The following is a 15,779-nucleotide window of genomic DNA, read 5'->3' on the forward strand; positions in this document are numbered from 1 at the left end:
TAAAATACATACAACCATACATACAAACCAATAAATAAATAGACGCAGAAGAAAACATAGCCTTCTCGGCGTAGATAATTAACTCAGAAACTTCTGCTATCAAAACTCACTGTCAGTGACATTCGGTCCATATTGTTCAAACGCCCTTAATGTCGACGGCACTCCAGTCATTGTTCACGTTCCGTCTCGTGTTTTTTTTAGATTCTGACTCTGTTTTTCTGTTTTTCTGGTTTCCGGCTCCTTGTCTCGCCTCCCCCTGAAGTCTTTGCCCTGTGCCTGTGCGTGTCAGATCGTCTTCACCTGGTGGCTTTGGGAGATATTGGGCGTCGTCTGTGTTCTCTGGTTGTCGGTCCATCGATGTGTTTCTTGTGGATTACGCTAACCTGGCTGTCTGGCTTCTACGTTTTTCTACTTTCATGTAAGTTTTAGTTTTTTCTCCTACAATCTCATCAACTTTGGTTTTCTGGACATTTTGATTCTTTCTTTTTTAATCTAGGAAATAGAGATGAGCTTTTGTTCCACCAACGGTGGTATCTCGTGTGTCGACTCCTCCTGAGCCAAACTTAATGTCAACACACTCATTGGCTGCAGGTCAGAATATCACAGGATATCTCTCCATCGTAGCGCCTGGAAGGGCTTGGATTTGAAATATTAGGCAGCAAGGAAATATTTTATCCCCAAATTTGCGTCGTATGACTGTAGGAAGCTCGATGAGGAGCAAACGACTGGGTGGGAGTATCTCCTGAACTACAGCTATCGTGGAGTGTCTTCACCCTGCAGATGTCGGTATTTATCAGATTTAGTCCAAAAGCATAAAAAACAAAGGTCATTGATGAATGTCGTGAGCAACGTCTGGCCCATCTGGTCTGATCCCAGATGAACCACGGTAGCTGAAAGTGCTTCTGCCATATCTGATAGGAACAGTTCAGTAATTAGCCCATGGGTGTGTGAGCATCACAACTGGAATATGGTGGTGTTTGGGGAATCATGGAGGCAATGTGATCCATTGGGAAATGTTCTGCTGGAAACATTTGGTCCATTTGGATGTTACCTGGACATGTAAGGTACCTACGCATTGTTGCTACGGAAACCGTGGGGTCCCATCAAGCTAGAAGGTCTACAGGAGAGTGAGCAGGTCAGAAAAGATGATCTGCTGCACAAACCCGGAACAGGAACAAGAAAAAAAGAAGATATTCCCTGATTTCAGCTGTCTCATGGAAGATTAGATTGGAAGGTCGGCTGAGGAGTTCATGTGACTCATTCTGCAGCAAAAGGGCCAAATACACCAAGCAGGCAGTTGGTAATGGAGATGTTGCTAGATAATGTGTATTCTAGGGTGAGATCCTCCTCCTGGAGATATTTACAGTATCCTGATACCGTTGCCAATTTTACAGATTTCAAATCTAACATAATGCATTGAATTAAAAGCTTTGTTTTAAATCATATCACTGTTTTTATCTTCCTGTCTGTTTTATTGACGACTTCATTTTTGGCTTTCTGAGAACCTACTAAACATTTGCAGTGACATTTGTTCTGATCTACAAAGCTCTTTGGATTCTGGCTATTGTGAGGCTTTACCAGGGTGTATATATCAAAATGCACCTGTAGACCTACTTGAACAGTAAGAACGGACCCTAACCCAACACTGAATTCTGACTCATCGACATACAGTACGTAAAGATAACTTTAGTTCCACAGCCAAGCTTCCGATTCTTTATTATTGGCTGTATTTTTTACTTTGAAAATCTGAATTACCTCTATATTTCATCAAAGTCTGCTGCTTATTTTACATGTGCATGTTTCATATCAACATGTTAATAACGCATGACCTACTCGTAAGCATTTTCCCTTCTGCTTTCACGCTACTGAAAAATCATCAAGCAAGCAGAACGGGATAATGGAAATTGGAACCTGTCACCTTAAAATATGTGGGCTTAAAGCGCAAACCAGCTATTGCATGTTCTCATTCTGAAGGACATGGAAAAACACACGAAAAAAGCACAATACTGCAAAAAACACCAGAGCCTTGGTTTTGCTTTATTACAAAAGTCCTCAAAGGGGATCCTTCAATTACTTCACAATACCTGACCCAGTCCCGGGCCGCTCCTTCTCAGAAGCGATTGATATTGCCAGAAAAAAACTTTTTTAACAGGCATTATTCCACAGCTTTCTATTAAAAGTCCCCTGAAAGGCCCACAAACGCTGTGTTCAAAGCGTACAGAGACAATCACTGAAAGAAGGTCGTGTTGGCGGGAGGACAGAAAATCCTCCACTTTTTCACACTGGCAAAGGAGAATAAATAGCAGGGTTTTTTCTTTCTTTTTTTTCATCCTCCATGGAATTGAAAGCCAGAGCTAGGGGTTGAGGAAAGAAAAATGAAAGTGAGCGAATTCAGAACTCGTGATTCACAATATTTTCCCAGTCTTCAGGAGAATTTGGATTTTAACGAACTTTACAGTGACGCTCGTTTATACAGAAATGTCAGAAAGATTGATAATTATATATTATAGTGTTATTATGGTGTTTCTACTAGATGCTGAGATGAAGACAACGAGCTGTGAGTCCCTGATTAACTCATCTCTTCTAATTCAACGTTTGAAAGGAGAAATTTGTCTGAAAAGCTGCAGGTCAGGTTCAGCTTTCTGCATCATTCTAAAATGCTTTGCAAGATGGATTAATGTGTTGGTGAAAATCTACCTGACATATCTTTTGTTTTTCCTAAACTCAGACTAACTGTCATTTCAAGTAAACCAGCCACAAAACATATTCATTTTCTAAAAGCATCTGCTTGTATTTGTTCACAAGTATGTTGATAAGAGTCTTAATAAGTGCTCTCTATTCACGAGCTGTTTAAAAGAACTATACTCTTTTATGATAAAGCTCCAAGCTTTTCTGGGTGTCCATTTATTTACAGTTTTCACATATTTCTTGCACAAGTCAAAATCCCTGTTTATATGTGTGAATTTGTGGAAAATGAAATAAAAGAAATTTATTATCACAAGGGGGCTCTCTCAATCTAAAAGAAGCAAGATTGTTGTAATGTGGTTTATAAACGCACTGTATTTAAATGACGTTAACGTTGGATGAAAGTGAATAATAATGAGGAGCCCCACCTAATAAATGTATCACCAGCTGCCACTGCTGTCCACTAGAAGTCCCAGAAGAATATGGACTGGCGCTCTGGAGGAAACACTGTTCTGTTGGTCGCTACTGAGCATGTGCAGGACTGTATTTACTCCGTCAACATGGAGACTGCTTTCAAAAAGTTGCGTTTTTTTCTCCCGTTCCTATGTGGGGTTAGGGTTAGACTGTTTTCAAAAAGTTCCCCCTGGCAAGCCGTTGAGGATGGGAATCGAAAGCCGGCTCTTGCTGAGAACCGGTTCCCAGTCTTTCAATCCCTGGGAATCGTTTGGCAATTTTGCGAATCACATCAGTGGAATGACGTCACCAGTGCAGCCGGCAGGAAACGTGTGGAACCAACGTTCCAAAGTTCTTTGGTTCCATTTTACGATGCTTGCAAAGTGGATATTTCATTAAAGGGAGGAAATATAACCGATATGCAGAAACATCTGCATGCAGCAGCGAGAACTTTGAATGAAATCTGCGTTTTTGATTCGGAGTGAATCTCAACCCAGCAGCAGGGGAACCGTTAGAAGGTCCTCTGCTGGAAATACTGCAGGTTTCATTTCCAAATCAGAATCGATAAAGAACTGAATCGTTAAGCAGAATCGATAATAGAATCAGAATTTGTAAAAATCCTATCAATTATACTGTCAATATAAATAGTTTTTTTTTTATTACTGTGTTAAAATGGAACAAGCGACTGCTGCAGTGAGGATTTTTCTCCCTTTAAGAAATATTTCAGGAGGATTTTTAGAATCATGAGGAGTAAATAAAGACATCTCTTCATGACTACTTCACCTCTCGCAGCTACCAAGGATGACCCGACACCTTCCAGTCACGACAGAGGGGAGAAGCAGGGGTTTTCTGCACTCATTAGATTTCAGCCAGAATCTTTCATCACTCCTCTGAAATCATGACCTCCTTACCCATCGCACGGCCACATCAGCGCTCGCAGAGCCAGAAACAGAAACAGATGAAGAGACGGAGAGAGAGATGGATGGTACTGAGGCTGTTTGATGTAAGGCGATTCAAAGAGGAGTCTTGGAGGGCAGCGCTGAGAAGAAGTGTGAAGTAGGAGAGGCAGAAGGCAGATGAGACGGCATGAGAAGCTGTGAGTGGTGAGACTGAGGGTGTGTGTGTGTGTGTGTGTGTGTGTGTGTGTGTGTGTGTGTGTGTGTGTGTGTGTGTGTGTGTTCTGTTCAATGGCTTGAGACTGACAAATGAGAAACAAACAGGCAGAGAAGATACACACCACTTAGAAAAGGAAGGAGGGACTCAGACATTAACCTCTCAGGCAATGATCCCAGAGATTCTAACTAAGTAATCTGCAGCTGATTTGGTTCCTGCATGAGAGCTACAACAAACTACATTACAATTACCAAGCTGGAAGGGCTTGTGATTGTCTGCAGCCAGCCAGAGTTAACTATAGTGATATTTAAATAGAATGCCATTTATTTATCACCGTTTACTAAGAAGACAGGAAAACACAGAAAACGTGAAATGAAATGGAAAACTCACCAAATGAAATTTCACATATACAGTATGTATCTATGGAGGCAGTTTTCACTGGTGGTTTATCAAAAGTGTATCTGGCTCTATTTTTTTCGGTTTCTGGTGAGACCCTACACCGAGAGAAAGCTGCTGTCAAGGATGGATGGACGATTCGATTCGATTCGATTCAATTCAATTCAATTCAATTCAATTCAATTCAATTCAATTCAATTCAATTCAATTCAGCTTAACTCAGCTAAATTCCATAGTGCCAAATAACACAGTCGTTTCAGCACACTTTTACAAAGAGAAGTTCAACAATTCCACACGAGCAACAAAAGAAGACAGTGGAAAGAAAAGAAACGGATTACGTCATTCCAGTAGCCACGCCCCTCCGTGCCGACCTGTTCACGTGGACGTCATCGCTCTGTGCGCCTCCAAATTTTTCTGACTAGATGGACGGAGACGTGCGGAAAAAAAGGCGAAGCTGAAGAGGAGGAGGACTGAAGACTGGGTTTTAAAGACACAACAAGCATAAAGCTGCACATCCACACTGAAAACACAAGATTTGACTCATAGATGCTGGTTTGCTTCAGTCTTAGACTTCAACAGAGGAAACATTTAATTCTAAACAATAGTTGAATGATCCGGTCCACTCTCCACTGCAGGATGACCTGCTGGTGTCGAACAGAGAAGTCTTCTTCTGCTCTAATTTAATACTGCGGTGGAAGTGTGTTTGTGACGCACTGCCCCCTGTAGTTTGGGAGCGGGAGCCGCGTGGAGTATAAATGCTGCACACTTTCTGTCATGCTGATTCTGCACGTCACACCCGAGCATCAAACATAAAGCAACTTTAAGAGGTGGAGACTTTCTGCAGAACCAGACGGAAATAAAGGACTCAACCAGACTTAAAATGTGTCTTCATCTGGGGGCGTGTTCACATCCCCCGTTTGATCCGGACCAAACTCTTTTCAGGTAAAAACCATTTTGTTGTGAAGACTCCCACCAACTCTGAACCGGAGCGAACAAGAGATCTCTGGTCCTTTAAAATGCTGGGTTTGTTTACAAACGATCTTTCTAGAGGGCGGGGTGAGAGGACGTGATGTGACACAGTGCACAATGCATTCTGGGTAGTAAACAAACTAAGCTAACCGCGTGAATCAAAAGAAGCAGACGCAGAAAGAAAACCTTGGAAAATATGTTTCAAAGTTCAAAAGTTCAAGTTCAAAAAGTTTATTTGTCAGATATGCTGCATGTTGCCATGCAGCACAAATGAAATTGCAGTCCTCCCCATCAGTGCAAAAGTGCAAACAATTTAGGAGTAAGTAAAAGAAAAGAAAATAACAGGAATAGAATACTATACAGTCTATACAATCTATACAATCTATACAATCTATACAACAATGCGAAAACAGATTCAAGTTGGCAGGTTGGCAGTGAGTGTCGTGATTGTGGGAATGGGGGGGAGAGCAGGGAGTGAGTTGAGTCTCCTGACTGCTTGGGGGAAAAAGCTGTCCTTGAGCCTGCTGGTTCGAGCTCGGAGACTCTGCAGTCTCCTCCCGGATGGCAGCAGGCTGAAGAGGCTGTGAGACGGGTGGGTGGGGTCGCCTGCAATCCTGATGGATTTGCGGGTGAGACGGGAGTTGTAGATGTCCAGAAGGGGGGGAAGAGAGACACCAATGATCTTCTCCGCTGCTCTCACGATGCGCTGCAGAGTCTTACGGCAGGACACGGGGCAGGCGCCGTACCACACGGTGATGCAGCTGGACAGAATGCTCTCAATGGTGCCTCTGTAGAAGGGGAGCATAATGGGGGGCGGGGCTCTTGCTCTTCGCAGTTTGCGGAGGAAGTAGAGGCGCTGATTAGATTTCTTATACAGTGATGTGGAGTTGTGAGTCCAGGTCAGGTCTTCAGAGATGTGCACACCCAGGAACTTGGTGCTGCTCACCCTCTTCACTGCAGCACCGTGGATGATCAGCGGAGCATGCTGGGTGTGCGTTCTCCTGAAGTCCACAACAATCTCCTTTGTCTTTTCCACATTCAGATGGAGATTGTTGTCCTTACACCACAAGACCAGCCTGCTGACCTCACTCCTGTAGCTTGTCTCGTCGTTGTTATTGATGAGACCCACCACAGTCGTGTCGTCAGCAAACTTTACGAAGAGGTTGGAGCTGGAAGATGGGGTGCAGTCATGGGTCAGCAGCGTGAAAAGGAGGGGGCTCAGCACACATCCTTGGGGGGCCCCCGTGTTCATCATGATGGTGCTGGAGGTGTTTCTGCCGACCCGAACTGTCTGTGGTCTCCCCGTCAGGAAGTCCAGCAGCCAGTTGCACAGGGCGGTGTTAAGGCCCAGGTGGTCCAGTTTGTGGATGAGCTGCTGTGGGATGATGGTGTTGAATGCTGAGCTGAAGTCGATGAACAGCATTCTGACGTGGGAGTCCTTGGTCTCCAGGTGGGTGAGGGCTGAGTGGAGGGCGGTGGAGATGGCGTCGTCGGTTGATCTGTTGGGCCGATAAGCAAACTGGTAGGGGTCCAGGGTGGAGGGGAGGGCGGACTTGATGTGCTGCATGACCAGCCGCTCGAAGCACTTCATGATGATGGGGGTGAGTGCGACCGGGCGGTAGTCATTGTAGCAAGATGGAGGTGACTTCTTCGGGACCGGGATGATGGTGGTGGCTTTGAGGCATGTGGGGACAACAGCTTGGCTCAGTGAGGTGTTAAAGATGTCGGTGAAGACTTCTGTGAGCTCCTCAGCACAGTCTCTCAGGACACGACCTGGGATGTTGTCAGGACCTGCCGCTTTCCTTGCATTTGTACTCTTGAGGGATCGCCTCACGCTGTCCCGGGAAAACGTCAGCACCTGGTCGCCAGGAGAAGGTGGCAGCTTCTGTGCTGGGGAGTTGTTGTCTGCCTCAAACCGCGCAAAGAAGTCGTTGAGGTTGTTCAGCAGGGAGGTGGAGCTGTCGCAGGTCTGCGGGGGGGGCTTGTAGTCCGTGATGGTCTGGATCCCCCGCCACAGGTTCCTGGTGTCTCTGCTGTCGGTGAAACGGTCTGCGATCCTCCTGGAGTAGTTCCATGTTTGGGGCAGATGTGGCGTAGCGAGGAGGAAGTATAGAGGAAGTAATGAGGAGGAAGTATAGAGGAGAAAGTAGTGAGGAGGATGTAGTGAGGAAGACTCATTGATATCTGGTCTGAAGACTACATAACATGGTTGTTGGAAGCTACCCATTAGCCACGAGCCAATTAGCCTAGCAACCATGGGCAAAAGGGGCAGGACTTCCTCTTTTGGTCTAGCCCAGGGGTGCTCACACTTTTGCAGCATGCGAGCTACTTATAAAATGATCAAGTCAAAATGATCTACCTACTACAAAAATGCAAAACATATATTTATTTCTTGCTTGTTAGTTTTGCCCTATGGTGCAGTGCGCCCTATGTGTGTGTTGTTGTTGTAAAGCGGACGTAGTAGGGAACACCATGAGAACGTTAAAGGGGGAAGTGTGGGCGTGGATTGTATATAAATGAACGGGTATGTGCGTTATGCAGAACATCGTTGTTTTAACAACCCTGAAAATGGCGAAGAGACACGCTTATGAAGCACAGTTTAACTTTAAACTGAAGGCCATCAGCGGAGGAACATGGAAATCGAGCAGCCGCGAGAGAACTTGGTTCGCAAGTGGAGGAAGCTGGAAAACGAGCTCCGACAGGTGAAGAAGACGCAGCTGAGTTTCCGCGGACATAAGGCGAGGTGGCCCGAGTTGGAGGAAAGACTCGAGCAGTGGATCATCGCACAAAGAACGAGTGGGAGAAGCGTTTCGACGGTCACCATTCGACTAAAAGCAGTAACGCTAGCAGAAGAAATGAAAATTCTCGGAACTCCAACCGCTGGACATCGGTGTGAACCGGCCGTTCAAAGTAAGGCTGCGAGCGGCGTGGGAGCGATGGATGACCGATGGAGACCACAGTTACACTAAGAGTGGAAGGCAGCGCCGGGCGAGTTACGCCACAATTTGCAAATGGATTGTAGATGCTTGGGCTAGCGTGTCTGCTGGCACTGTTGTTCGAACTTTCGCAAAAGCCGGCATCATTTCCAAGGAGCCGCACGGCACGGAAAGTGACTCTGACAGTGAAGAAAATGAACCTGGTATGTTTGATGGAGATTTAGCGCAGCTGTTCAATTCAGAAACAGAGGACGAGGAGTTCGATGGGTTTGATTGATGACGATTACAGGTAAAAAAAATATTAGTACTTTGTAATCAATACTTAAATAAAGCACAACCAAACTCAGTTTTGCTCCCGCTCTATTTTTAAATACGCACACTTGTATGCTTGTGTGTGTGTGTTGTTGTAATGTGGACACCATGAGAACGTTAAAGGGGGGAAGTGTGGGCATGGAACCAGCGCCCTATGAGCGTATGTAATGCGATCTACCAATACTACGATCGACGTATTGAGCACCCCTGGTCTAGACCAACCATTGAGCCGTGTTTCTTCTTCACTTCCTCTCTGGTCAGTGTTTGTTTCAGGCGACAGCGCCCCCAAACCAGCCTCTGGTGTAACTGCGTGAGGTTTTCCAGGAGGTTTGATCCGGTTCTAAAGTGAATGTGAACGCTAATTGAACCAAATGAAGGGGTGAGGATTCTCGGCTCCCCTCCCCATCTCCAAGTGAACCGAGTCCCGGACTCTCTAATGTGAAAGGCCCCTGATAGTTTCATTTGTGGAGACTTGCTTTAGTGAACTCAATGACAGCAAGTCCCCATAACATTAATATGTTAAACATCTAGTCAGTATAATACATTAAAGTGTCTCAAAAAATGTAGATTCATTTTGAAAACAAAAAAAAATCATTGCCTTCACTTCAGCACTTGAATCTTTTAAAGAAGAAAGTTAGTCCACACAGTGTTATTTCTATTAATATTTTTAAGTTTTTACAAACACATATTCACATATCCGCCTACAGACTGAAAAATGTAAAGTCTTGAGGAAGGAAGCCATCGAACGCAATAAACATGCAAGTTGACAAGCAACACGGACGGAGGTGTATCACATGATGGGACCTTTAAGAGAGGACAGGGGCGGAGGGGGGGCGGAGAGGGGGCGGGGACGAGGATCCAATCATTGCTGGATTGATTTTCTACAAAACGGGGAGAAACAATTACAGGCCTGAGAGTCGGGTGTTAAAAGATGTTTAGAGAAACAGCAATGTGCAATCGATCGAGGCTCATTCCCACACACTGGTAAACACTTTGCATTAAAAGGTGCTAAATTGCTCTGGTCCACGCTGGAGTGTTGCCTTGTGGGTAAATAATAATAACGTTGTCGAGAGACGAACATGTCGCCGACGGGCCAATCACAAGTCTAAACGGAGCACTTAAGCGTCAGGATGAGGTACGGTGTGAAAAATGGATAGAGAGAATCTGAAAGCAGAGAATAATCGAAAATGACACAAAGCTTAGAAACACTGAAAAGACAAGAGAGTTTTCCTGTTTTAGGGTTTATCAGGGTGAAAGCAATAATTAATATGTCTCAGGGGTGCTTGGATGTTTCACAGAATTTTTAAACTAATAAATCACTGGTGTATTTAAAACTGGTGACTTTATGGTTTTTACTAAATAAGTAGGCAATCCTGTACTTGTACTTGTCTTTTAAAAAACTGGTATCTGTGTCCTAAATGTTTTTATTTGTATGATGCCATTTGCTCTAAATGTAATGATTTCTTTACAGTGAAAATCACAGAAATAATCTAGAGCCTCTGTGTTTATTGATTATTTAATGTTGTTGCTTTTATATAAAATCTGAGTGAAAAAGCAGTGGCTGGTTTAGTCAGTATCTCTGCATTGACTATAGGGGGCAGTGCTGAGCATACATGTTCATGCTTCTTATATTGTTGCTTTTCTTTTTACACAGAAACCAAATGTATTCTGGGTTTTCCTTCTGTGTCTGTTGTCAAAATCATCAGTTCAGTCAGTCAGTGTGTCTGAGACGAGTGATATCCTGAAGATAAACACAAACTCTGGTCACATTTATTCTGGAAAATAGGGATGACCACCCCAGTCTGCAAGTCCAATGTTCACGTGATATTCTAAATATTATTTAACACATATAAAGCAACTGCTGGCCACATATGTCTCCAACTACAATGCTTTATTGTGAAAGGATCAGACATCCTATTCCATATTTTTTCTAATATATTGTAATACCAAATATCCAGATTTCAACCAAAATGGAGGACTTGGTGTGAGGCGAGTTGTCTGCAGTGTGAGGACGAGTTTAGAGTTGAACTCTTACAACCAAATGGAGAAATTCTGCTTTACTTTTGAAGACATGTTGAATCTGTACTATTGCTTGTAAATTAGATGCAATTATAATGCAGGACTGTATCGTTTATCCTTCCTTGGATTAGAACTAATTAAACCAGAGGAGTTCTGAGATCGAATCACTTCAATTTTATTTTTAGAGCATCAAATAACAACACAGTCATCTCAAGGTGTTTCTTCAGAGAATAGGCTCAGTGGAAAGAACATAAACCTCTAACTCAACAGGAAGACACATTCAGAACCAGACTCAGAGACGTTGTGCAGAACCAGACTGGGAGACTTTCTGCAGAATCAGACTCGGAGACTTTCTGCAGAACCAGACTCGGAGACGTGCAGAACCAGACTCGGAGACGTTGTGCAGAATCAGACTCAGAGACTTTCTGCAGAACCAGACTCGGAGACGTGCAGAAACAGACTCAGAGACGTTGTGCAGAACCAAACTCAGAGACTTAGTCCAGAACCAGACTCAGAGACGTGCAGAACCAGACTCAGAGACTTAGTCCAGAACCAGACTCGGAGGTGGAGAGAAGGGATCTCAGTGCAGTGAAAGTCTCCCAGCTGACTAAACCTATAGCAGCTCCAGTAGGAAAAGGTCCAGCTTGGCTTGATCAGGTCAGTTTTATTAAATAGAACCGGTCTGAGCCTGGTTTTAAAGTCGAGCCTGTGTGACGGATTCAGGGAAGCTGCAGAGATGCGCCTGTAAACCAACATGGTCGACAAGTAGTGGTTTGACCGGCGGGCGTATTCTAGTTTTAACGTCCACATCGGTAGTTTAGTAGTTGAGCCTCTCCTCTGATAACGTCCGATTCCTCATCAGTAACTAGAATGACGCTTCTTCTTTCTGCTTCTTTGGATTAGGCAGACGAGACGCAACACTGGCGTACTGCTGCCATCTGCTGGTTATCCTCTGTTGATCTGAGGAACCTTTGCACTTCAGGAGAACGTGCTCCACCGTCTCTGGTTCACCGCACTCACGGTTCCCATCCTTGTGTTTCCCTGTGGAGCCAGTCCACTGTTCAGTCTGCAGTGTCCCAGTCTTAGTCTGGTATAAACAACTCTCTTGTCTTGAGGAATTTGAGAGCTTTCTTACTTTCCCCACCTTACTTTGAAAACCAAAGAAAGTCCTTCCCTTCTTTCCTGACTCCCAAGCTTCCTGCCATAATTCTTTGGTTGAACTATTTATGATTGAGTTGGAGTCTGACCGTCCGAACAGAAGATCAGACGACAGAATCCCTCATGGTGGCTGTTTTAGCCAAACTATCTGCCTCCTCATTGCCCTCGACACCCTTATGTGCTGGAACCCAAATAAAACCCACTTAAAAGTTTTCCTTCTGTCTTAGATTTCAATTTGTCTCTAAAATAAATCTTAGACGATTTCCCCAAGAGTTCCCAGTGTTGATCTAGAAAACAATTCGCTGGAAAAGGTTCCTCAACTCCTTAATATCGGTTTTTCTCCATTTTGTTCACGTTTATCGCATTTTGTCTGTGTGGTTTCATTACAATAACAAGCAACAGCGCCATCCAGTGTCCCGGCTGACTCACTACACCGTTGTCAGTGTGTCTGCCCGCTGCAGTGGAAATACAACATTTTTTTTATAGATAAGGTGTTGTCACGTGAGACGTTGTCGTGGAAACGGGGCCTAATCTTTTCCAGTTTCACTCAGTTGCCTTTAAAATGTATCCTCACCACAGAGAATCCATCAATCACTTTCATGCTTCCTCTATATGCTTCTAAAAAGACGGATTCCTTTTAGTCAAGTATCATTTTTATGTGGCTGCATTGAGCTCACTGCTTCTTCTTTTTTTTGAGGGGGGGGGGGGGGGGGGGGGGGGGTCATTTGTAGTTAATATAATAACATTTATTGAGAGAACATTTAAGGATACAAGCAACATACGGCCGTTTTCACAACCTATTTAAGTTGGGCTGAGGTAAAAGACGACTGATCAGGTGTTTGAAATGAACTTAGATTTGATTGTACTGATTTTCTTTTTGCCTCCTTTTCATTTTCAGTTCGGTTAATCCATCTTCTCTTTCAGCCCGTCACCTCGTTCTCCTACTCTCGAGCTCTCACTTTGATTTGTCTTTGCATAAGTAGTGTTGTGGCTTTTTAAAATGTAGTGTGTGTGTGTGTGTGTGTGTGTGTGTGTGTGTGTGTGTGTGTGTGTGTGTGTGTGTGTGTGTGTGTGTGTGTGTGTGTGTGTGTGTGTGTGTGTGTGTGTGTGTGTGTGTGTGTGTGTGTGTGTGTGTGTGTGTGTGTTGTCAGTCTGCCCACTTGAAGTCTCCAGTGTCGGTCTGCCTTATCGAGGCTCAGCTTCATTAAGATGTGAAGACAGAGACAGATGCCAAAGCAGCTTAAAAAAAAAAACAGACAAACATGAAACAAGTTTCCCATGAAAGAAAAAAAAAGAGAAATGATGAACAGAGATAAGAGAGAAATGGTACAAGAAGAGAGGTGGATCACAAAGTCTAATTAACCTCTTTTCTATCTTTTGCTCCATTTTTTGTGTCCTCCATCCATGCCATCACTTCCATCTTATTACTTTGTTTGCTTTTTTTTCCCCCCACAAAGTTTATTGAAGTTTAAGAATCGCCACCAAAAACCACCAAGTTGAATTGTTATTACCGTGACCGTCAAAATAAAACTACCATATTGGAGTGTTATTATGGTGACTGTCAAAATAAAACCGCCAGGTCCATTAGAATATGGACTGGGAGTCATGACACCACGGAGGAAACTTTGTTCCGATTGTCTCTACTGAGCATGTGCAGAACAGCTAGTTACTACGACCATGGTGCACATGCCCTGTAGCAGCACTTCAGAAAGGTTGTGTTCCCCCCCGTTTCCATGGAGACGAAGTCGGAGCGTTTTCAAAAAGTCTCGTTGTCAGTACCTCGAAGCACCAGTTTTGTAAACGGACCCTAAAACGCTACGGAAGTTTTCGGTTGTCCCTTGAAAACGTATAAACATGCCCTTAGTTAACATTATTCGCTCTGTGAGACTGAAGTCTTATTTTGAAAATTGTCCAGGATCACCATAGCCACCAAAGATCCTCTCTATCCACTCTGGCTCTCATAAGAACAGTCCTCTTGCAGAACTTTTCTGGACAGGCTAAGGATGACGTCTGTTGTGGCTAATTCAATTCAATGAATTCAGCTTCACCTGTTTTGTCTCAAGTTGAGCAATGATGGACATTATCAAGGACTGATTCCCACAACCAGTTCAAGTGAAACCACAAAACTTCTGTTGCATTTTGGAGTCTGTCGACATGACGACGGCGATCGGAGGGACTGAAAACGGCTCCCATCATGGAACTTTTCAAAAACAATCAGGCGCCGACACTTTCTGGAAACGTGGATCGTCTCCTCGTGGACGGTGAAAACGCTGCGACTGGTCACCGTGGTCATAGTAACTAGCAGTAACTAGTAGTTGTACACATGCTCAGTAGAGCCAATCAGAATATTTGCTCCGTGGTGTCATGACTCCCAGTGTATATTCTCCTGGACTTGGTACTTTTATTTTGACAGTCACCGTAATAACAATCAAACTTTGTACTTTTATTTTGACAGTCACTGTTATAACAATCCAACTTGGTGGTTTTATTTTGACAATCACCATTACAACAATCCAATTTCCTGTCCACTAGAATGTCGTGTTCTCCCAGTGTTAATGTTTAGAGCTCATTGCTCTCTGCTGCGTGTGTGTGTGTGTGTGTGTGTGTGTGTGTGTGTGTGTGTGTGTGTGTTTTCAGTTCTATAACTAACAACATACATGAAAACTATATCCGGTGTAAAGAGAATTATTTTTGAACACAATGTGTTTTCATTTCTATTGTCTTGTAAACGGGCTTTAGAAGCTGCTCCTGCTAACACCCCCACTTAACTGGAGGCCCCCTCCAGGTATTTTTCTAAAAAATTTATATAAATATACATTTCTAAACATTTTAAACAATGCATCTTTTTCTCTCATGTTTTCTGTTATTTTCTCTTTTCTAAATCTTCTTTTTCCTACATATGAAAGACCGTCCTCCCTCTTAAATTCCTGTCTGCTTCACATTCTCTCTTTTGTTTTTCCGTTTCTCCTTCACCCTCCTTCCCCACACATTTCCTCCGGCTCCTCCTCGCTCCCCCGCCAGCAGGTGAACCAATCAGAGATCCATCGCAGTCTTGGCGCAGCCAATGACAGGCTGCTGTGGATTCGGCCAAGAACCTGAACTTCCCCAGAGCCGCTTGTGACAACAGGCAGGTTCAAGGTTATGAGAGTTAATGTGCACACACACACACACACACACACACACACACACACACACACACACACACACACACACACACACACACACACACACACACACACACACCCCTCAAGCAGGAGGTGCAGGAGACTCTGGCTTTGTGCCCAAATAAAAGAACAAATTAGATTTGAGGAAGAGGAGCAGAGGGAAGGAGGGAGGCAATGAGAGTATCCCGTAGAGAAGATGTGAATGTGAAGGTCTGGAGGAGGACAGACACTGTATATCTGGAGGACGTACAAATCAACTCTGGCATATCCAAGAACATCCAAATGGAAATAAGTGGACACATGTTTTTTTGGGGGGGTGAAGAATTAAAAGCTATAGCCTTGTAACACATTAATCATATTCTCAATGATTGAATTAACATATCTTATGCTCTCTAGAAAAATACATCACTGCACTAAAAATGAACACAAACACTGAAATGTTGTTGTTTTAGCCAGAAAATGCTGCTAAAATTCAGATTAAAATATCAGAGTGCAATAGAAACATGAACTCTAAGCAGAGGGACGTTCATTCACCTTCGATAAGAGAATCCAGGTGACTGAGTAACAAACACTA

This window comes from Lipophrys pholis, assembly GCF_963383615.2.
Source record: "Lipophrys pholis genome assembly, chromosome: 4".
NCBI classification, from domain to species: Eukaryota; Metazoa; Chordata; class Actinopteri; order Blenniiformes; family Blenniidae; genus Lipophrys; species Lipophrys pholis.